Raw genomic sequence first — 21,528 nt, 5'->3', positions numbered from 1 at the left:
GCCCAAAACTGGACACAGTACTCCAGATGAGGCCTCACCAATGTCGAATAGAGGGGGATGATCACATTCCTCGATCTGCTCGCTATGCCCCTACTTATACATCCCAAAATGCCATTGGCCTTCTTGGCAACAAGGGCACACTGCTGACTCATATCCAGCTTCTCGTCCACTGTCACCCCTAGGTCCTTTTCTGCAGAACTGCTGCCTAGCCATTCGGTCCCTAGTCTGTAGCTGTGCATTGGATTCTTCTGTCCTAAGTGCAGGACCCTGCACTTATCCTTATTGAACCTCATCAGATTTCTTTTGGCCCAATCTTCCAATTTGTCTAGGTCCCTCTGTATCCTATCCCTCCCCTCCAGCGTATCTACCACTCCTCCCAGTTTAGTATCATCCGCAAATTTGCTGAGAGTGCAATCCACACCATCCTCCAGATCATTTATGAAGATATTGAACAAAACCGACCCCAGGACCGACCCCTGGGGCACTCCACTTGACACCGGCTGCCAACTAGACATGGAGCCATTGATCACTACCCGTTGAGCCCGACAATCTAGCCAACTTTCTACCCACCTTATAGTGCATTCATCCAGCCCGTACTTCTTTAACTTGCTGACAAGAATACTGTGGGAGACAGTGTCAAAAGCTTTGCTAAAGTCAAGAAACAATACATCCACTGCTTTCCCTTCATCCACAGAACCAGTAATCTCATCATAGAAGGCGATTAGATTAGTCAGGCATGACCTTCCCTTGGTGAATCTATGCTGACTGTTCCTGATCACTTTCCTCTCATGTAAGTACTTCAGGATTGATTCTTTGAGGACCTGCTCCATGATTTTTCCAGGGACTGAGATGAGGCTGACTGGCCTGTAGTTCCCAGGATCCTCCTTCTTCCCTTTTTTAAAGATTGGCACTACATTAGCCTTTTTCCAGTCATCCGGGACTTCCCCCGTTCGCCACGAGTTTTCAAAGATAATGGCCAATGGCTCTGCAATCACAGCCGCCAGTTCCTTTAGCACTCTCGGATGCACCTCGTCCAGCCCCATGGACTTGTGCACGTCCAGCTTTTCTAAATAGTCCCTAACCACCTCTTTCTCCACAGAGGGCTGGCCATCTATTCCCCATGTTGTGATGCCCAGCGCAGCAGTCTGGGAGCTGACCTTGTTCGTGAAGACAGAGGCAAAAAAAGCATTGAGTACATTAGCTTTTTCCACATCCTCTGTCACTAGGTTGCCTCCCTCATTCAGTAAGGGGCCCACACTTTCCTTGGCCCCAAGGAGGCCCCAAGATAGGACAGATTCTTCTGCTGGGTTAAGAGTATAGTTGGATAGATTAACAATATTGCTGGGTGGGTTAAGGGAACCATTGCTGTGGCCCCTTGTGGCATGTAGTAGTTTAGATAATTTAGTGTCCTTTTTCTTTTGTAGAGAAGCAAAGTGTGTGTTGTAAATAGCTTGTGTATATGTATTTTTTCATGGTCTGTGTGTATATAAAATCTCCTCACTGTACTTCCCACTTTATGCATCCGATGAAGTGAGCTGTAGCTCACGAAAGCTTATGCTCAAATAAATGGGTTAGTCTCTAAGGTGCCACAAGTCCTCCTTTTCTTTTTGTGATGACTAAAGAAAGCTTAGCCAGTGGAAAAGTTCAGGCAAAGCTGAGTGGGTGTGGGGGTAGTCAGTGGAGCTCTTCCCAAAGCTATCAGCTTTATGAGCCTATAAAATGTAACAAAGTTCGTTATATTTTATTTTTTTAAAACATAACCAGCCCTGATGCTAGCAAGCACGACTGCTGCTAAAGCAATAATCATCTGCTTGAAACCCAGTGCACACGGATGCGGTTGTTTATCCGCGAAGCGGTTAAAACCTCTGTGAATGGTACTTTGGCCCTGTTTTGAAAAAGATGAAATATGTGCATTAGTTGCATGAATCTTATCTCTGAACCTTCCCATGGAGTTTGTGTTCCTGGCTAAGACAAATGCTGGATAATTGCCAACAATGTTAAAAACCAAATACTTTCTAGTCATTTAAATGTAGCCTCCTGGACAAAGCAGAGAATTTAGTTGGTTTCCCCAGTTCCCTTTACGTGTACGTGAGACTACACAGTGGTTATACAGTAATATTGTCAGGACAGCTGTGTTCTAAATGGGGCGAGTTGCATTCCCCTGTGAAGTTAGAGTTGACAGGTCCCGGTGAAGGGGAGGTTAATTCAACATGTCCCCAAAGGTACCCAGATGATATCTATTGTGAGCCAATCTAACCATGAGAGGGAGCAGGCTCTAGTGATGAAGTCACAGCTTTAGGACTCTTGGTTCCTGGTTCCTATTAATGGCTCTGCCATCTACTCCCTGCATGGCCTTGGTGGAGTCACTTCTCCTCCCTGAGAAATAGGGAGGAAATACCTGCTGGGAGATTTGAGAGGATTCATAAAGCGCTGGCGGATCCTAGCCTGAAAAGCAAGTTATCGCTCACAGAAGGCCCTTCAAGAGAACAGCTGGGCTAGTGTCTAACCTGAGCTCTTTGGCCATATGACTGGCTGCAGCCTCTGGGGTGCTCTACTTGCCAGAAACGGGCAAGGCTTTTTCTACCTTCAGAAGACAGGATACTGGGCTAGATGGGCCTTTAGTCTGGCCCAGTACAGCCATTCCTATGTTATACTGCTCCTAGTCACTGCACCTGTCTTATATTTGCCTGATTGCACCTAGTTCTTACATAAGACTTTCCTTCCATCGATCTCAAAGCACTGTAGTATCAGTATTCCTATTTGACAGATAGAGAAACAGCGGGGGCCAGGGTCACCCCAGCAGCAGAGCTGGGCCTAGAATCCAAGTCTCCTGAGCCCTAGCCCAGTATCCTATAACCGGGGCCACCTCCCCTTCCACCAGAACATGGGAGGTACGAATCGTTAACGGGACTGGGCCATGTTGAGTCACCTCAGCGTGGCCTGTTTGCATCGTGACACCGCTGTACAGTCATGGATTTTTAGAAGAATACAGACTTTCAACTTTGCGCTGCCTGAGAGCATGTGGGGGGACCCTCAGTCCCACCGCTGGGCCCACAACCATTGACTGTCCCTCCTGCCCCTCAGTAGAAGAATATAAGCCAGTAGGGCTGACCCACCACAGGGCAAGACTAGTCAGTGCTGGCTGTCTAAGGGCATGGGGCTGACTTAGGGGGAGACATGGGTTGCTGTGTTCAGTCTGGATTTCTGACACAGGACTCTGACTTCTGTGGCAAACACCAAATATTCCTGACCTGTCGTGTGAAATCAGGGACACATGGCACTTCTGCACTGCGGCACGTGATGGGGAGAGGGGTCAGTCCTGCACAGGGGTGCATTCGGATGTAGTCCACGCGGCTGGTGGGGATATCTGGAGCCGAGACCGGGCGTCCTACAGGCTCTCATGGCCATGTGTTTTGCATTAGGACTCAGACTCCGAGGCCAAGCTCCTCAAAGGTATTTAGTTTCCTAACTTCCTCAATCCATTTGAGGACCTGGGCCCGCGTGTTTAATGGCATCCGTCCTGTCTTGGCATGTGCTGCTCGGTAGCCATCCAAAGAGCTGATGGGCATCGTGTCGGCTCTGCTGCGTCTGCCGCTCTCGGTGCCTGGCTGACCATCAGCTCTCTGCCTGGCTGGCACACCTGTCTCTGGGTGCTGATGCTGTCACCCTCATTCCCAAGTGAGCAGGAGCAGAGAGTCTGGACGGATGGTTTATAACCTGGCAATAAACATGGGGTTTGATAAGGGATTTTTCTCACGGTTCCAGACTCCACACCTGTTGATTTCAGAGGCAGCTCAGCACCACACAGTTCAGGGCCACAAGCGAGTGTAGTCCACGTCCCCATGCAGTAGGAAGGTGGATAAGCTGCCCCTTGGACTAAGGAACCAGACCACTGGAGAGCACAGTTTTCCAATAATAGCCCAGGACTTGGGAAACTTGTGTTCCATTCCCTGCTCTGCCACAGACTTCCTGCATGACCTTGGGAAAGTCACTTAGCTTCTCTGCACCTCCTTCCTAGAGGACACTGGGAATTTTTCAATGCAAGGATTTTTTCATTGGAAAATGCCAATCGTTTTGTTTTGATAACTGAGAAATGTTTCATTTTGTTCTTCCAACATTTGATAGCTTTTCATATTGTCACAGTAGCAGTTATCCAGCTGCTCGGCCAAGTGACAGGAAACTATCACAGCTTCTGGGAGCAAATCTCTGATGTGATCCAGGTCTGTTCTCATACACTGTGTGAGGTGTGCACCTGGATAAGGCTCAGATCATTTCCACCCGAGTGAATCGCCACAATATCCGGTAGGTCACGACCTCTTAAGTCACTGGTTAGATGCTACAGAGCGGGCAACAGGTGAGGCCAACGCTGGGCACCTCTCTCTACCCAAATCAGCAATCCCCACCTCATGGGGCACTCCTTGCTCTCCCCTGAACTTCTGCAACCTTGTGATCCAGGAATCGTTTAAAATCCACAAGCTGGCAGCACACATTTTTCTTCCCTCCAGAGTCAAGGAACCTGCGCTGTCAGTTTCACAGTTCCACACTATGTCTTTGGGAATAGAATCATAGAATACCAGGGTTGGAAGGGACCTCAGGAGGTCATCTGGTCCAGCCCCCTGCTCAAAGCGGAACCAATACCCAATTTTTGCCCCAGATCCCTAAATGATCCCTCAAGGATTGAATTTACAACCCTGGGTTTAGCAGGCCAATGCTCAAACCACTGAGCAATCCCTCCCGCCCCCCTAATAATAATAATAATGAATAATTAATAATACCACATTAAACTGCCCCGAGACCAGGAAATAGCCACTGCCCCCGCACTCCAGGGGTTAATAAAATACAGATTTTCTCAAAACAGTCCAAGGCTTGCCTGCCTGCCACCCCTCCCTCTGGCCCCCATCCCCTCCCACCCCAAGTCCTCTGTCTCCTTCCCCCCTGATATATTCTTCTGTATTCACAGTAAACATTTCCACTGAATAAAAACCTGTTCTATTGCAACAGAGGTAATTTGTAGCAAGCCACATGAGCTATTAAATCTTTACTGAACAGGTACAGTACAGGGGATTGGACTAGAAATGTCAGCGGTGGGGTGTTCACTAGGGCAATGGCATTGACACTTTCCCTCAAACTACCCAGACAAGCACCTATCGCAGCATCCTGTTCCAGCTGTGATCAGGGCATTTTCCGGCTGAGGTTGCTGGTTCAGAAATCCAATACTCTGCCAGTTCCATTCAGGGACCGAGGGCCCACCTTTGGCTTCACAATGATTATGAAGCACGCAGCAAACCACAATAATGCAGATAGCACTGATGATACTGGAATCCAAACAAGTCTGTAGCTAGCACCAGCAGGATTTCAATCTGCCAAACGCACATTCGTCCAGCACTCTACCCCTGCTGAGAGGGTAATTGAACTTTCTTGTGCCAGGCCCGCTGCAAGCAGGATATGGTTTCGTAAGCCAAGGCAAAATTGGGTCCACAGGAATCCCTGGGAACAACAGTGGGGACAGTAACTCCACTTTTCACAATGTCATTTGGTGAGAATTGTGTCCCAGCCTGTCCGTGAATGTAGACTCCCCAACCGTGGAAAATCCTGGCACCATGAACCTTTCCAGTGCAGCCCACACTGGCGTCCATAAATTGCCCTCTGTGGTTCACAGGATCCAGCATAACAATGGAGTAGTACCCTTTGCAGTTCATTTGCTCCCTGAGGAAGGTAAATTATGAGCATGAGAGTCCCATCAAAGTGGTGTTTAGAAACCCCGTTCTCTCAGAACCAGCAGTCACTTCAGGGGTATTGCTTATGCAGCACTGCTGGGTAAACCACACACCTGATAGTCTCAAAAACTTCTGCCACCACTTTACCCACAGTTGACTTTCCAACCCCAAACTGGTCAGTAATGGACCTGTAGCAGTCTGGGGTAGCTAGTTTCAAGATGGTTATAGAAACCCGCTTCTGGATCGATACGGCTGCCCTCAGGTGTGTTGCGATGCTGGAGAGTCAGCGCAAACTGCTCACAGAGCTCCAGAAACGTAGGGGGTTTTTATGTGAAATTCTGGACCCACTGCTGGTCATCCCAGGTCTGCATGACAATGTGGTCCCACCAGCCTATACTTGTGGCCCTGCTCCAGAAGTGCCAGTCTACATGAAAGGCATCAGTGGCTATCCTGAGACTCACAAGCAGCATCAGCCAGTTCAAGTCCTCCATGTCTGTATTCTCCTCTTCCTCCTTCTTCCCTGCCCCACACTGCCTGTTTCCTGAAACAGAAGCCAAAGTGCCAAGCAAGAGAAACTCTTCAAATGGTGACTCCTCCAAGTTGCTGGCTCTGGTTGCTGGGAGTGTGGAGACCCACGAGATAGCTCGGCAGGATCTGCTGGAAACTTGGTGGATAGTGACAACTTCCTCTAATGTGTGGTGTGGACAGTCGAGTTTCCCCATACTGCACCTCAAACAAAGGGCGGGAGCAGCCATGTTTTGGGAACACTCTAAGAAATCTGAGATATGGATGCTTGGACTCAGGTCTGGAGCCATGGTGTGAGGCCTAGGGTCAATGTGCAGTGTGGACGCTCAGGCCCTGGAATTTCAAACCCAGGGTCTGTGGACTCGAGTCCCACTAACCCTGGGCTTATATTGTACTGTAGATATACCTGTAGTCTGTCCACTAGGTATCGAGTCTCTCCTGCAAAATAGACCCTCTGATCCCAAGCGACGGTTACAACCATGGATGGCATTCCCAGAACAAAATAGAATTCATGATTTGACCCAGACTATCCCCTAAATGGCCGCAATTACCCCTATTTCACAAATGGAGGAACAGAGAAATCAAGTGACTTGCCCAAGGTCAATCACTGAGTCAGTGCCAGAGCCAGGAGTAGAACCTAGGGGTATGTCCACACTGCAATAAAAGACCCATGGCATGACCACGGCTGGCCCAGGTCAGATGACTTGGGCTCAAGCTGCGGGGCTTTTAAATTGCAATGTAGACAGTCAGGCTCAGGCTGGAACCTGGGCCCTAGAGTCGGCTGAGATTGGGTGCCATGGGTTTTTTATTGCAGTATAGATGTACCCTAGTCTCCTAAAACCCTCGCCAGAGCTCGGTCTCCTGAACTGCACTGCCTTGGCAAGGTCCTGCTCCAATATACTAGATCTCCTCTGTCTTTTCATCTGACCTTGCTCCTGCTTTTCCCTTCTGAAGGCCTCTAACCAGCTGATGTTCTTGAAGATGGTTTGCCTGGGACAGTGTTGCAGTGAATTGGACTCCCAGCTGTGCTTGAGTTTTCATGAACTTTCTGTCACCGTTTACTGGACCCAGGTCAAGAAGAGGGGTTTTCCTTTTCTTCCTCCACCCAGTTTAAACTTCTCAAACAGGATCAGCCCAGCTACTGCAATAGTACAGCCTAAAGCATCTCCTTCCATGGCGTGAGATGCTCTGAATTGACTCATCACCAGTCGGAGGATGTGCAGGGAGAATTTCATTACTGCTTGGTGGCGATTCATCAAAAGCCAAGGCAGATTTAATAAAATCATTACGCCAACGGCAGCCGCTTTAGTGAAAGAGCTATTTGCAATCACTCTTTATTCCTAGGTCTGAAGAGATTGCTAGACAAGACTCACCGTGCTGCAGGATCTGTTACTAACAAGTAACAATTCTGAGTTAGTTTGAGTCATCAAGGTATAGGTAAGCTATGTATCGTTCTAGGGCTCCAGTCCTGCAAACACTGGTACTACCAAATTCTGCCCTCGGATACAAACACGGCTCCAAGGACCGGCCCTAAAAACACATTGTCGAGAGCATGGAGGGCCACATTGCATTCGATACTTTGTTTACCTTTGAAGCCAGATTTTTAAAAGGCTCAGTTTCCATTTATGTTCCCAAACACAAGCCAGATTTTGAAAAGTGCTCAGTACCCAATGTGCACAAGTCTTTGGAAAGTCCATGGACTTATTTTCATGCCTAAATGGGAACTGCTGTCTTTTGAAAATCTGCAGTGAGAGCCATCCCCTGGGCCAAACAGCTTATCAGCTAAGTACACCAGGAGGTATTAATTTTGCCATTTTGCAGATGGGGAAAACTGAGGCATGGAGGAATGACGTCACTTGTCCAGAAACACACACACAGTGCATGGCAGAGCCAGGAATTAAATCTAGATCTCCAGGTCAAGTGTCTAAACCTCTAGACCCTCCTTCCTCTTCTCCTACCTAACCCTGGCTGCTCAAAGGTGACTTTGTGTTTGTTTCCTATTGTTTTTAAATGTTGCAGAAAATTGTAAGGGTTGTGTCAGAGTTCTTGGCACATGGACAAAATATGTCAAGCTTTGAAATAAAATCTCTCCTGCTGGTGCTTTTCTATGTGGCTAATTCCACTGGTTTTGTGTTCAACCTTGCACCTGCCATGAAACAGACCAGCGAGTGAGGAAATGCTCTTGGTTTCTCAGTCGAGATCTTGTGCCTTGCGTAGTTGGAAGAAGATATGATGAAACAGACATCATCAAATGCTTTCAAATGGCAACGGATGCTGCACAGTGAATTCATTTCCCTCAATGAAATATGGATGCGGCCTGTGTTGTCTGCCAAGTCCAAGCAGATGCCAGGAAACGCATCCTTGCACATGCTGAGATAAATTAACTCGTGTCGGTTTCAGTAATTTATATTCACGCGCCTGCATAAAGGCACTTTCTCGCTTTGATTATCTAGCCGCATGGCTGTTCTCTTGCTGCTGTGTGTGTAATTTAGGGTTGTGATGTGTGAAAGGTGGTTATTATTTATATTGCAGTATTGTGTTGAGGGTCCAAACAAATCAGGGCCCCAGTGTGCTGGATGCTGAACAAACATGTGGTAAGAGCTGGTCCCTGCCCCAAAGCACTTAGAATCTAAACGGACAAGACAGATACATGGTCGGAGGGGAAAGAGGCAAAGTGACTTTCCCAAGTTTCAGCAATTGCACAGCTAGAAATAGAAGGGAGGTCTCCAGAGAACCAGTGCAGCCCCTGTCCACTAGACTACCCTGCCTCTCCAAAGCCTCTGGATTGACATCTCTTCACACTCAAGTCCAACCGGTAGGTACACTAGCAATCAGAGCAGCAGCTGTGAAAGGGCCTCAGCCAGGCCCTGGACCCTCCTTCTGCTTGGACTGACACCCAGGGATTGAGGTTTGTCATCACAGTAACACGTCATCTGCATGGGATGAAAACCAGCAGCTCATTCAGCCCAGAACAACCAAACGATGGCTCTAGCTTTCGAAGAACCTGCTCTGAATTTGAGCCAAGCACTCCAAGGAGGAGGATTTTGATACAGAGCCAGAATTCATGTTGTGCAATTCTGGCCCATCTCTTATTTGAACCAGCCAAGCTAACCTCTCCTTATCCCATTACCTGAGCCAAAAAGAGCTGGCCCTTCGTACAAAGCTGGATCTGCCACAGGTTTGCCTCGCACTTGAGTTAACTAGTTGCTAATCCATGAGCGTGAGCCTCTTCTGGAATGTTTCCGGTGATCTATCAGCGGCGACAGATGGCAAACGCTGAGGGGCAGAAGCAGCGTCTGAACGTAGCGTTCCTCATGCTGGTATCTTGTGATCAAACATTGCTGGCATAAACAAGGTACAGATGTTTGGTGCTGTCAGGCCTCTTGCATTTGACAATCTGATCTCTCGCAGTGCTATTCAAAATGTGCAGTGACTGAGCCCCCTCCACCATCAGGTGCATGCAGTGCCCCAGAGTGTGGGAGACCATCCTTTCCTCCCCAGTCACTGGTAGAAGTATACTGATCTGCCAGTGTGTAAATACCAAGAAGAGAAGAATTTACTATGGGCAAGGGGGTAGAAGTAGGGGCAAGGGTGTGAAACTCAAAGGGAAATGTAGTGTCCGTATTAGCAAAAGCTTCCAGTCTGTGAGATCTCTTGGGCTGTGGAATAGGGGAAGGGTTGGAAGACTAGACTTAAGCAAAGCACTGGAGGATAGCACCGTAGGGGACAGGCCTGTATGGACCCAAGTGGGGACGCACCTACTAGGTATTTTCTGTTTCTTTGATCATTTTTACTTCATTGCAGACGGTCAATTCAGCAAACAGGTATGGAGCCATCTCTCCAGACATGGTCAGCTGGCCCCATCTAATTGCAAACACTATAGACCAGGCAGGCTGAGGATGACTACTAATGGCGTGTGCCTCTGTGGCTCTCCTGACCCAAGTGCTGGGGGAAGGTGCAAAGTCTGGGAGAGGCTAATGAATAAGAGCTTCCCGTAAGCTAAAAGTACACAATGGAATAAACTCAGAGAGAGAGAGAAATCCATTCATTGTACATGCTGTTATAGTATCCATGCCTGTCCCGCGCAATGAAAAGCCTTGTTGATTAGACATGCTACCACCTGAGTCTACACTCTGATTTAGCCACGGGCAAATCTCTCCAGCCGGCATCATGTGCTAGCGAGTAGGAGGGTAACTATTTTGGGTCATTGCTGACCTGGGCTGATTGACCTAGAGGGCTGGGGGCGGGGGGAACTTTGGGCCCATTTCTGCCCTGACTCTTACACTGAAATCAGTGGGATTGCACAGGACAGAATGCAGTGTCCTCTATCCTGCTGAAGATCCCCTGAGTCATTTCCAGTTCAGAGTGCTGGTGCGATGCCAAGGCCTTGGACAGGTTGCAAATGAAAAGCATTGACGGGTGCTTAAGTCTAAAGGGGCAACTGCCCTGAATGTTGAGCTGCTGTAAAAAGCCCATGGTGCAACTGCTCAGCTGTGTGGCCACCTCAGGGCTGGTGCAGAGAACCTTCTGCTCCAAAAGCCCCGTGAGGAAGGAAGGTTTTGTAGTGAAGGCAGGGGATTGGCCTCAGGAGAGCTGGATCTACTAGACTCCATGTGTGACACTGGACCAGCCTCTAGCGCCCAGATCCTCAAAGCTGGTTAGACACCCAACTCCCTCTGAAATTAAGGGGGGTTGGGCACCTAAATAACTTTGAGGATCTGAGCCTAAGTGTCTCCAGACCTCAGTTCCCCACCCCTAAAATGGGGATTGCATTCTTTCCCACAGCCTTTGTTTGTCATCTATTTAGACCAGGGGTGGGCAAACTTTTTGGCCCGAGGGCCACATCAGGGTTGTGCAACTGTATGGAGGCCCGGGTAGGGAAGGCTAATCTAGGGGAAAAGAGGGATTAGAATGATTTACTGATTGACAGACTTGCTGTTGGTTTAGGGCACTGAAACTCATGATAAAGGAATAAACTCTGGCTCCTGCCTATTGATAAAGTTCAGTTGGGGGCAATTTTCAACCAGGGTTTGTCTGCCTATAGGGTTGGTCCCGCTACAGCTAGATTGGTTTAGCAACAGGTATAGTTAAAGTGATGCAACCCTCTTGTGTGGATGTATTTATATCCGAATAAAGGTGCTTATATCGGTATAGCTTATCGCAATGAATTTAACACTTGGGTAGAACCCTGCAAATCTGCGCATATCTGCTTTATATCCATGGACCATGTTTGCGGATCGGATGCGGATGCATATTTTGTATCCGTGCAGGGCTCTACACTCGGGGGTCTGTATTGCTTAAACTATATAGGTATAATGATACAAAATCTGTATAGAGCAGCGCCCACCCCCCCCCAAAAAAAACAATGAAAACCCCAGAAACGTGCCAGCCATTCGCTTAGTGAAAAAGGAATTTAGTGCCCAGTTTTGTCACGCCATGGGTTAAAGTATCACCAAGTGAACTTTGCTACTATTTGGATCAGCAATTATGGAAAAAAAACATACAGTAATCTTGGGCAGATTATTGTCCTGCACCTTGCCCGTCAGTCATGTGCATAGGGCAAAGTGGCCGTAAAACGCTGCCCTTTCGGTTGGGTAGCATCTTACATCCATGTTGCACTCAGTTTTCCCTAGTGTAAATGACTGTAGACAGTGCAGGGCAGTGGAGAATCGGGTCCTGAACTGGCTTCTGTCTGTAGTTTTGGCTGGCTCTGTGGGAGCCGTCTTTGAAAACTTTGTAACAAGTCTGGAAAAGTGTAAAAACCGAGAGTTGTTTTGAATGTGATTCCAGATTATTTAAAGGGCTCTCATGGGAGGAAGGAGGGTCCAGTGGTCATGGTGCTAGCCAGGTCTGTGGTCTGACACAGCCTCTCTGGAAAACCTTGGGCAAATCACCCGGGCCCAGATTCTCCAAGGAATTTAGGTGCCTAACTCCCATCTGTTTCATGGAGGATTTTGATGTTTCTAAATTTGATTTCATTAAGATTTGGGAGCTCTGGGGTTCCTGATCCAAGGCAGGCTGCCAAGGGTTTAATCCAAGGGTGTGACCCCTGGGAGCCCTGGCTGCCAAGGAGCCAAGCAGGTGAGCTGGAGGAAACAAGGCAGGTTTTTAGCAGTTTCCCACGGAAACCATCCTGCATTTTGTTGGGACTTCACTGAAACGTTCCCGCAACGTTTTGTGGAGGGTGGGGAAAGGGTTTGTTCCTTTAGCCCAGCACTAATCTTAATGCTGGATCTCGGTCTGTTGTGCAGCGGGGAGAGGGGAGGGTCCTGTTTTGGCAAGTGGTCATTGCACAACAGTTTAGGACAGGAAGTTAAGATTACCCCTGTGTCAGATTGAACTGCTTGGGGAATGCAGGTTGTTGGGCCCTAATCCTGCTTGGTGATCCATGCGAGTGGGCGGCTGCCCCTGTGTGAAGTCCCAGTGAACTCACTGGGGCTCCATGGGGATCAGCCTGCATAGATCACCACAGATGGGAGCGGGGGGACATTGCTTTAGGAGGGGATGGTGGAACACGCAAAAGAGCTTCCTATCCCACCCAAACTACCTAGAAGAGTTATTCCTATGGGGTATGTTTAGATGCAAAGCACTGGAGGAGGTGATCAGCCCTCTGTGGAGAAAGAAGTGGTTCAGGACTATTTAGAAAAGCTGGACGAGCACAAGTCCATGGGGCCGGATGCGCTGCATCCGAGAGTGCTAAAGGAGTTGGCAGATGTGATTGCAGAGCCATTGGCCATTATCTTTGAAAACTCATGGCGATCTGGGGAAGTCCCGGACGACTGGAAAAAGGCTAATGTAGTGCCCATCTTTAAAAAAGGGAAGAAGGAGGATCCTGGGAACTACAGGCCAGTCAGCCTCACCTCAGTCCCTGGAAAAATCATGGAGCAGGTCCTGAAGGAATCAATTCTGAAGCACTTAGAGGAGAGGAAAGTGATCAGGAACAGTCAGCATGGATTCACCAAGGGCAAGTCATGCCTGACTAATCTAATTGCCTTCTATGACGAGATAACTGGCTCTGTGGATGAGGGGAAAGCAGTGGACGTGTTGTTCCTTGACTTTAGCAAAGCTTTTGACATGGTCTCCCACAGTATTCTTGCCAGCAAGTTAAAGAAGTATGGGCTGGATGAATGGACTATAAGATGGATAGAAAGTTGGCTAGATTGTCGGGCTCAACGGGTAGTGATCAATGGCTCCATGTCTAGTTGGCAGCCGGTATCAAGTGGAGTGCCCCAAGGGTCGGTTCTCAGGCTGGTTTTGTTCAATATCTTCATAAATGATCCGGAGGATGGTGTGGATTGCACCCTCAGCAAGTTTGCAGATGACACTAAACTGGGAGAAGAGGTAGATACGCTGAAGGGTAGGGATAGGATACAGAGGGCCCTAGACAAATTAGAGGATTGGGCCAAAAGAAATCTGATGAGGTTCAACAAGGACAAGTGCAGAGTTCTGCACTTAGGACGGAAGAACCCCATGCACTGCTACAGACTAGGGACCAAATGGCTCGGCAGCAGTTCTGCAGAAAAGGACCTAGGGGTTACAGTGGACGAGAAACTGGATATTAGTCAACAGTGTGCCCTTGTTGCCAAGAAGTCCAATGGCATTTTAGGATGTATACGTAGGGGCATTGCCAGCAGATCGAGGGACGTGATCGTCCCCCTCTATTCAACATTGGTGAGGCCTCATCTGGAGTACTGTGTCCAGTTTTGGGCCCCACACTACAAGAAGGATGTGGAAAAATTGGAAAATGTCCAGCGGAGGGCAACAAAAATGATTACGGGACTGGAATACATGACTTATGAGGAGAGGCTGAGGGAACTGGGATTATTTAGTCTGTGGAAGAGAAGAATGAGTGGGGATTTGACAGCTGCTTTCAACTACCTGAAAGTTGGTTCCAAAGAGGATGGCTCTAGACTGTTCTCCATGGTAGCTAATGACAGAACAAGGAGTAATGGTCTCAAGTTGCAGTGGGGGAGGTTTAGATTGGATATTAGGAAAAACTTTTTCACTAGGAGAGTGGTGAAACACTGGAATGCGTTACCTAGGGAGGTGGTGGAATCTCCTTCCTTAGATATTTTTAAGGTCAGGCTTGACAAAGCCCTGGCGGGGATGATTCAGTTGGGGATTGGTCCTGCTTTGAGCAGGGGGTTGGACTAGATGACCTCCTGAGGTCCCTTCCAACCCTGATAGTCTATGATTCTATGACATTCTCTCTTGGAACCCATCCCCTGTGTAGTACGTTCCTGGGTGTTGAGGGGGATTTAAATGCCTGTCCATGCAATTTCATTACATAGCACATGAAATTGGCTGGTAGGTTGAGGAGGAGACTGGACATAAAGGCACCTGGGGGGTATTCCTGAGCTTAACGGGACCGTAAATGAAGGCTAGTCATGCTTCATCCTTCCAACAGCCCCTTTAAAGCACTTTACAGATACCCACTGATCAAGCCCCACAGCTTGCTGTGAGTTACGATTCCCATGTTAGAGATGGAGACGCTAATGCACAGAACAGGCTGCCACAAGTAAGAATGGAGGATAGAAGGCAGGTCTCCTTGCCCCGTCGACTGTACCTCTGTTACGCATTACAGACACGGACAGTGCTTCCTACGATGTTAAGTGCTGTGGTTGCCTTGAATGGCAAGGTCTAGAAAGCCAAAGGGAGTCTAGAAAGCCAAAGTTACTGGCACCTCCTCGTGACAGCAGGGGTGAATCTAGCTCTTGCTTTTTATCCCCTTCTCTTCATGGATCCTGGAGTGAATACAGCCTGCTGGTTCAACACAGTGGGGACTGTGGATTTCTGGGTTCTTTCTGCCACCTCGTGGCCTGCAGCCCTAAGGATACCTGAACATGGTATTTTTCATAGAGGAAACGGATAGTAGGCACCAATGTGAGTGGCTGGATTTTTCACAACAACCCAGTATTTTGGGTGCATGTCGGAGGCTGAACTCTTGTGAAAATCTGGCTCCAATTGTGGATGTTAAGGGGTAGATTTCCAGGAGTCCTATCCCAATTCTATACTGCTCCTGTGCTACCGGAGGGTGCTATCTTGGGCCACTGTGTTGCCTCTTCCATTCCCATGCACCAAAACAGAGGTGGAAAGGAGCTGGGAAAGGGGGAGTGTCTCCCCCTGTACCTTCAAAGAGAGGTGAAATTTGGAGTTTGCTTGGCGTGCAGGTGCTTTGTATCCTGGAATTCAGGGAAAGGCCCTTTGCTGTGTACTGTTGCAGAAAGATTTGGAGCTCTGCATGCCTGACCTCCCAGGTTATCTCTGGATACCTGGAGACTTTGGTAAATGTTGCACAGTGAGTCCATTCTAGTTTTCTTGAAGGATAGCGTAGTGGACTAGAATCCAGACCTGGATTTGTTCCTGCCACTGCCTTGCTGCATGAGCGCTCAAAACCACTAATCCAGGCTGACCAATGTCCTTGTTTATCTCCCACTCCTCCAATTTCCTACTTTCTCTCCTTTTTTCCCTGGTTCTTCGTTGCTGTAAGCCCAAATACACACCTACTCTCACAATTCCTCTTCCCCGTGGTACCCGCAGCCAGAGATATTACTGCAACTAAAGACCATTTCAGCCATAAAGCTGCACAGATCCATTTCAAACTACTCCTAGAATAGCCTGAATTTTTGTGACCCTATTTAGGAATCGGGCCCACGTTTTGGACGTTTTTGGATTTCAGTACAAAATCACCCACCTCTGTTGTGGGCCCAAGGGATGGCTTATTCAAAGGGAATGTTTAAATTCCAGGCAGCAGGGAGGTCTTCACGACAGTTTTGGCTTTATTAGTTATATTCTGAGGACAGACGAGTGTCAGAATTGAGAGGTGCAGTTGTCCATTTTGGTCACGAGGGGGCACTCGGTTCTCCAGAACCTCCCTCGTGAAATAGCAGCTGGTCCCGCCCTTAGGTCATGAGCCTCAACTTCTAGAAACCACCAAGTGAAGTATCAAAAGTGAGGCTCGCAATTAGCCAGCCCCAGCCCTGGTGTAAATGATTCCACCAGGGCTGGATTGGGCATAGTGACTCTTTCAGCAGAGCTGTTCATTGCACTGTGGTCATTCGTAGAGGCCCCAACAGAGATCAGGGCACAGAGACGGTCCTTTCCCCAAAGCGCTTACAGTCTAAACAGGCAAAGGGTGGGAGGGGAAGAGAGGTGACGGGATTTGAGCAAGGTCACACAGCAGGTCAGTAGCGAAGCAGGAATCTCCTGAGTCATAGCCCAATGCACTATCTGTGGGTGCACACAGCAGTTGACCTATTCCTCAAATACTGGACTCAGGAGTGTGGTTGCCAAGATGAGTAGGTCCTGACTAAGGAAATCAATCCAATAACACTTTCCTGTCCCTTCTCTGTGTTCCTTTGGGGCAGAAGCACCGGCTGTCACTCGCTGGGAGATTTGGAGTTGATTTGGTGGTAGTGAGGTTTTCCAATTCTCTTTGTGCTCTGGTGCAAGCCCACCATGATGCGGCGCCATTCCCCATTGCCTCGGTACCACTCCCTGGCACCGTTAGGGTCCACCCCTCCCTGGTTGGGCTCGGACTATTCCTCTGAGTCAAAGGCGGACTTATTCGTGTCCTGACACAGCCAGTACTGCTCAAGATCCCGGCACCGGTCTTGGCACTGTAGGGTGGAGGACCCCTCTGTACCGATGGAGTCCTGGCAGGGCCCGGTACAACGGCCCTTTTGGACACCTTGGGCCTATCACCAGGCCCAAGGGCATAGTTCCGGGCAGCATCAGTAGTTTCTGTTGCCCATGCCCCACCCCGCGACGTCGGTCACCCCTGACACATCCAGGGCTCCCGAGGACCAACACGGAGTTCAGACCCCGAGCCTCCCAGATCGGGGGCGTTGTCAGAGCCGCCAACGCCTGCGGCTCCCCCACCACCAATTGCAGTGGTGGATGTCCCTGAGCACATCACCAGGGAACCGGAGAGGCAGGAAGACCCTGTCCCACCTCGCGCCTCATCTTCTTCCTCGCCAGACGAGGCAGTAGTGGGCACTGCTACGGCCCTTCTGGCAATGGACATAAAAGCCCACCAGGACCTCCTTAGGAGGGTGGCCCAGAACCTCAATATGCAGGACTCGGACCCGATGCTCGACATACTCGCCCCGGAGGGCACCTCAAACGTGGCTGCTTATAAAAACTATACAAAACACCACGAAGGTGGTCTGACAGACCCCGGCCGCTATACCACTTATGGCCAGGGGTGTAGAGAGGTGTTACTTAGTCCCACAAAAAGGGTATGAGCACCTCTTCACCCACCCCCAACCAGGGACCCTGGTGGTGGATGCAGCAAACCACAGGGCGCATCGGGGCAACTGGGGCCCGCCCCTAAAAATAGGGACGCCAAGAAGCTGGACCTCTTCTGTCGAAAGGTATACTCGACCAGGGGGCTCCAGCTTCGAATTTCCAACTAGCAGGCGATACTTAGCCACTATGCATACAACTCTTGGAACGCCCTCTCCGTGTTTCAGGAACTGCTCCTGTCGGAGTCAGGACAGGAATTTGCTGCAGTCCTAGAGGAGGGCAGAGTGGTGGCTAGAATCTCCCTCCAAGCTGCTTTGGACTCTGCTGACTCAGTGGCCATTACAATGAGGCATAGCTCATGGCTACAGGTCTCGGGACTCCCAGCGGAGGTCCAGAATACAATACAGAGCTGGTGTGGTGATCTGTTCGCTGACAAGACAGACTTAAGACTGCACAGTCTCGAGGACTCACAAGCAACTCTCAAGTCTCTGGGAATTCACATGCCAGCACCCCAGAGAAAGCCCTTCAAGCCCCAGCCCACTTCCTGCTTCTATCCAGGCGCCTAAGTATGGTTGTGGCTCCCACCCTCAGTGCTCCTGGCCTGGCTGAAAGCCAGCAGTGCTTTCAAAGTTCCTCCTTGCTGTCCCTCCCGAGAGCTGCTTAATAGCTGTGAGGGTGGGTGTTCAGCCCCTGGGGGAACCAGGAGGCGGGGGGCACAGTGGAGGGCTGGGGGTACAGTGGGGGCAGACAGGAGGTGGGGGGCACAGTGGGGGTGGGCTGGGGGTACAGTGGGGGCAGACAGGAGGCGGGGGGCACAGTGGGGGGAACTAAGGAGGGGCGGACAGTAGGCAGAGGGCACAGTGGGGGCGGACAGGAGGCAGGGGGCACAGTGGGGGGAGGCTGGGGGACAGTGGAGGGCTGGGGGTATAGTGGGGGCGGTCAGGAGGCAGGGGGCACAGTGGGGCGGGCTGGGGGCACAGTGGGGGCGGACAGGAGGCAGGGGGCACAGTGGGGGGAACTAAGGAGGGGCGGACAGGAGGCAGGGGGCACAGTGGGGGCAGGCTGGGGGTACAGTGGGGGCAGACAGGAGGCGGGGGCACAGTGGGGGCAGGCTGGGGGACGGGGGAGCGGACAGGAGGCGGGGGCACAGTGGGGGGAGGCTGCGTGCACAGTGGAGGGCTTGGGTACAGTGGGGGCGGGCTGGGGGACAGTGGGGGCGGACAGGAGGCGGGGGCACAGTGGGGGCGGGCTGGGGGTACAGTGGGGGCGGACAGGAGCTCAACATAATTTGCATGACATCACAGACGGAGTTGCACAGAACTGGCACCAGCAGGGTCTGGATAGAGGGTTGGGGGCACAGGCAGTTGTGTGGGGGTGGGCTAGGAATGCAGTGGGAGGGCTGGAGGCAAAGGGGGAGCTGAGTGAGGGCTGGGGCTGCAGTGGGGGCAGACAGGAGGCTGGGGTATAGGGAGGGAGGGAGGCTGGGGGCACAGTGGAGGGCTGGAGCACAGTGGGGGCGGACAGAGGCTGGGGGGTACAGTGGGGGCAGGCAGGAGGCTGGAGATAGGGAGGGAGGCTGGGGGCACAGTGTGGGGTTGGGGACACAGTGCGGGGAACTAAGGAGTGGCAGACAGGAGGCTGGGGGCAAAGTGGGGGGAACTAAGGAGGGGCGGACAGGAGACAGGGGTCACAGTGGAGGGAGGCTGGGGGCACAGTGGAGGACTGGGGGTACAGTGGGGGCAGACAGGAGGCGGGGGGCACAGTAGGGGCGGGCTGGGGGACAGTGGGGGCGGACAGGAGGCAGGGGGCACAGTGGGGGGCTGGGGGCACAGTGGGGGGAACTAAGGAGGGGCAGACAGGAGGCGGGGGGCACTGTGGGGGCGGGCTGGGGGACAGTGGGGGCGGACAGGAGGCAGGGGGCACAGTGGGGGGCTGGGGGCACAGTGGGGGGAACTAAGGAGGGGCAGACAGGAGGCGGGGGGCACTGTGGGGGCGGGCTGGGGGACAGTGGGGGCAGACAGGAGGCAGGGGGCACAGTGGAGGGCTGGTGGACAGGGGGACGGACAGGAGGCGGGGGGCACAGTGGGGGCGGGCTGGGGGACGGGGGAGCGGACAGGAGGCGGGGGGCACAGTGGAGGGCTGGGGGTACAGTGGGGGCGGACGGGAGGCGGGGGCACAGTGGGGGCGGGCTGGGGGACGGGAGGGGGGGCACAGTGGGGGGCTAGGGCTGAGGGGGAGCACGGCCGCCTGCTGCAGGCTCCCCGGAGCTGAGGCTGGGGTCCGGGGAGGAGAAGCCGCGACCCCTGCGGGATTGCGGGGGCGCACGGGAGCCCCCCCGTTACACACGCTGCACACTCCAGCCCCTCCCCCTACAGGTGCACACTCACCTGCCCCGCCCCCTCCACGTTTGCACGATTCCCCCCGCCCCGGGCGTCAGGAGCCGCAGCCAGTCAGCGAGCCCGTTGCCGTGGCAACGCCGCGGCCCCGGCCCCTCCCGGGAGCAGGAAGCGGCGGCCCGGTCCAGCGGCGCTGACACCGGCCGCGGCCCGAGCCCGACGCCGCAGGTAGGAGCCGAGGCCCGGAGCCCGGGTCGGGCGGGGGCGACAAGCGGGAGCCCGCTCTGTGAGAGGACGGCGGGGCCCTTGTTCTGCGCCCACCGCCGTAGCGTCTGGGCGTGCGGGGAGGGGTGCGTGTGCTCCGAAAGCTGAGACGACCCCCCCCCCCGCCCCGGGGTCGGTGCCTCCGAGCCCCACCGGTGGAGACACCCCCGCTCCCCCCCCCCCCCCCCGCCCCGGGGTCGGTGCCTCCGAGCCCGACAGGTGGAGACACCCCCGCTCCCCCCCCCCCCCCCGCCCCGGGGTCGGTGCCTCCGAGCCCCACCGGTGGAGACACCCCCGCTCCCCCCCCCCCGCCCCGGGGTCAGTGCCTCCGAGCCCCACCGGTGGAGACACCCCCGCTCCCCCCCCCCCCGCCCCGGGGTCGGTGCCTCCGAGCCCCACCGGTGGAGACACCCCCGCTCCCCCCCCCCCCGCCCCGGGGTCGGTGCCTCCGAGCCCCACCGGTGGAGACACCCCCGCTCCCCCCCCCCCCCGCCCCGGGGTCGGTGCCTCCGAGCCCCACCGGTGGAGACACCCCCGCTCCCCCCCCCCCCCCCGCCCCGGGGTCGGTGCCTCCGAGCCCCACCGGTGGAGACACCCCCGCTCCCCCCCCCGGGGTCGGTGCCTCCGAGCCCCACCGGTGGAGACACCCCCGCTCCCCCCCCCGGGGTCGGTGCCTCCGAGCCCCACCGGTGGAGACACCCCCGCTCCCCCCCCCGGGGTCGGTGCCTCCGAGCCCCACCGGTGGAGACACCCCCGCTCCCCCCCCCGCCCCGGGGTCGGTGCCTCCGAGCCCCACCGGTGGAGACACCCCCGCTCCCCCCCCCCCCCCCCGCCCCGGGGTCGGTGCCTCCGAGCCCCACCGGTGGAGACACCCCCGCTCCCCCCCCCCCCCCCGCCCCGGGGTCGGTGCCTCCGAGCCCCACCGGTGGAGACACCCCCGCTCCCCCCCCCCCCCCCGCCCCGGGGTCGGTGCCTCCGAGCCCCACCGGTGGAGACACCCCCGCTCCCCCCCCCCCCCCCGCCCCGGGGTCGGTGCCTCCGAGCCCCACCGGTGGAGACACCCCCCGCTCCCCCCCCCCCCCCCGCCCCGGGGTCGGTGCCTCCCAGCCCCACCGGTGGAGACACCCCCGCTCCCCCCCCCCCCTCCCGCCCCGGGGTCGGTGCCTCCCAGCCCCACCGGTGGAGACACCCCCGCTCCCCCCCCCCCTCCCGCCCCGGGGTCGGTGCCTCCGAGCCCCACCGGTGGAGACACCCCCGCTCCCCCCCCCCCCCCGCCCCGGGGTCGGTGCCTCCGAGCCCCACCGGTGGAGACACCCCCGCTCCCCCCCCCCCCCCCGCCCCGGGGTCGGTGCCTCCGAGCCCCACCGGTGGAGACACCCCCGCTCCCCCCCCCCCCCCCGCCCCGGGGTCGGTGCCTCCGAGCCCCACCGGTGGAGACA

General features: G+C 53.5%; 1 protein-coding gene across 3 annotated transcripts in view; it reads left to right on the top strand.

The window, feature by feature from the left end:
- CYB561 (cytochrome b561) overlaps positions 1–21,528 on the top strand; it is a 57,689-nt gene that overhangs the window by 10,163 nt on the left and 25,998 nt on the right. Inside the window, exon 1 of one of the 3 annotated variants that reach the window (XM_084615692.1) lies at positions 19,916–20,053. The exons of 1 other annotated variant lie outside the window; for it this stretch is intronic. The gene's annotated coding sequence lies outside the window, so the exon portion shown is untranslated. Of the gene's footprint in view, positions 1–19,915; positions 20,054–21,528 lie in introns of those variants that run through there. One more of the 3 variants, XM_084615691.1, reaches the window with a different exon arrangement.

Source organism: Lepidochelys olivacea (assembly GCF_965140295.1).
Source record: "Lepidochelys olivacea isolate rLepOli2 genome assembly, chromosome: 27".
NCBI lineage: Eukaryota > Metazoa > Chordata > Testudines > Cheloniidae > Lepidochelys > Lepidochelys olivacea.
The sequence above is the reverse complement of the archived record's forward strand: the minus strand, read 5'-3'. Positions and strand labels throughout refer to the sequence as shown.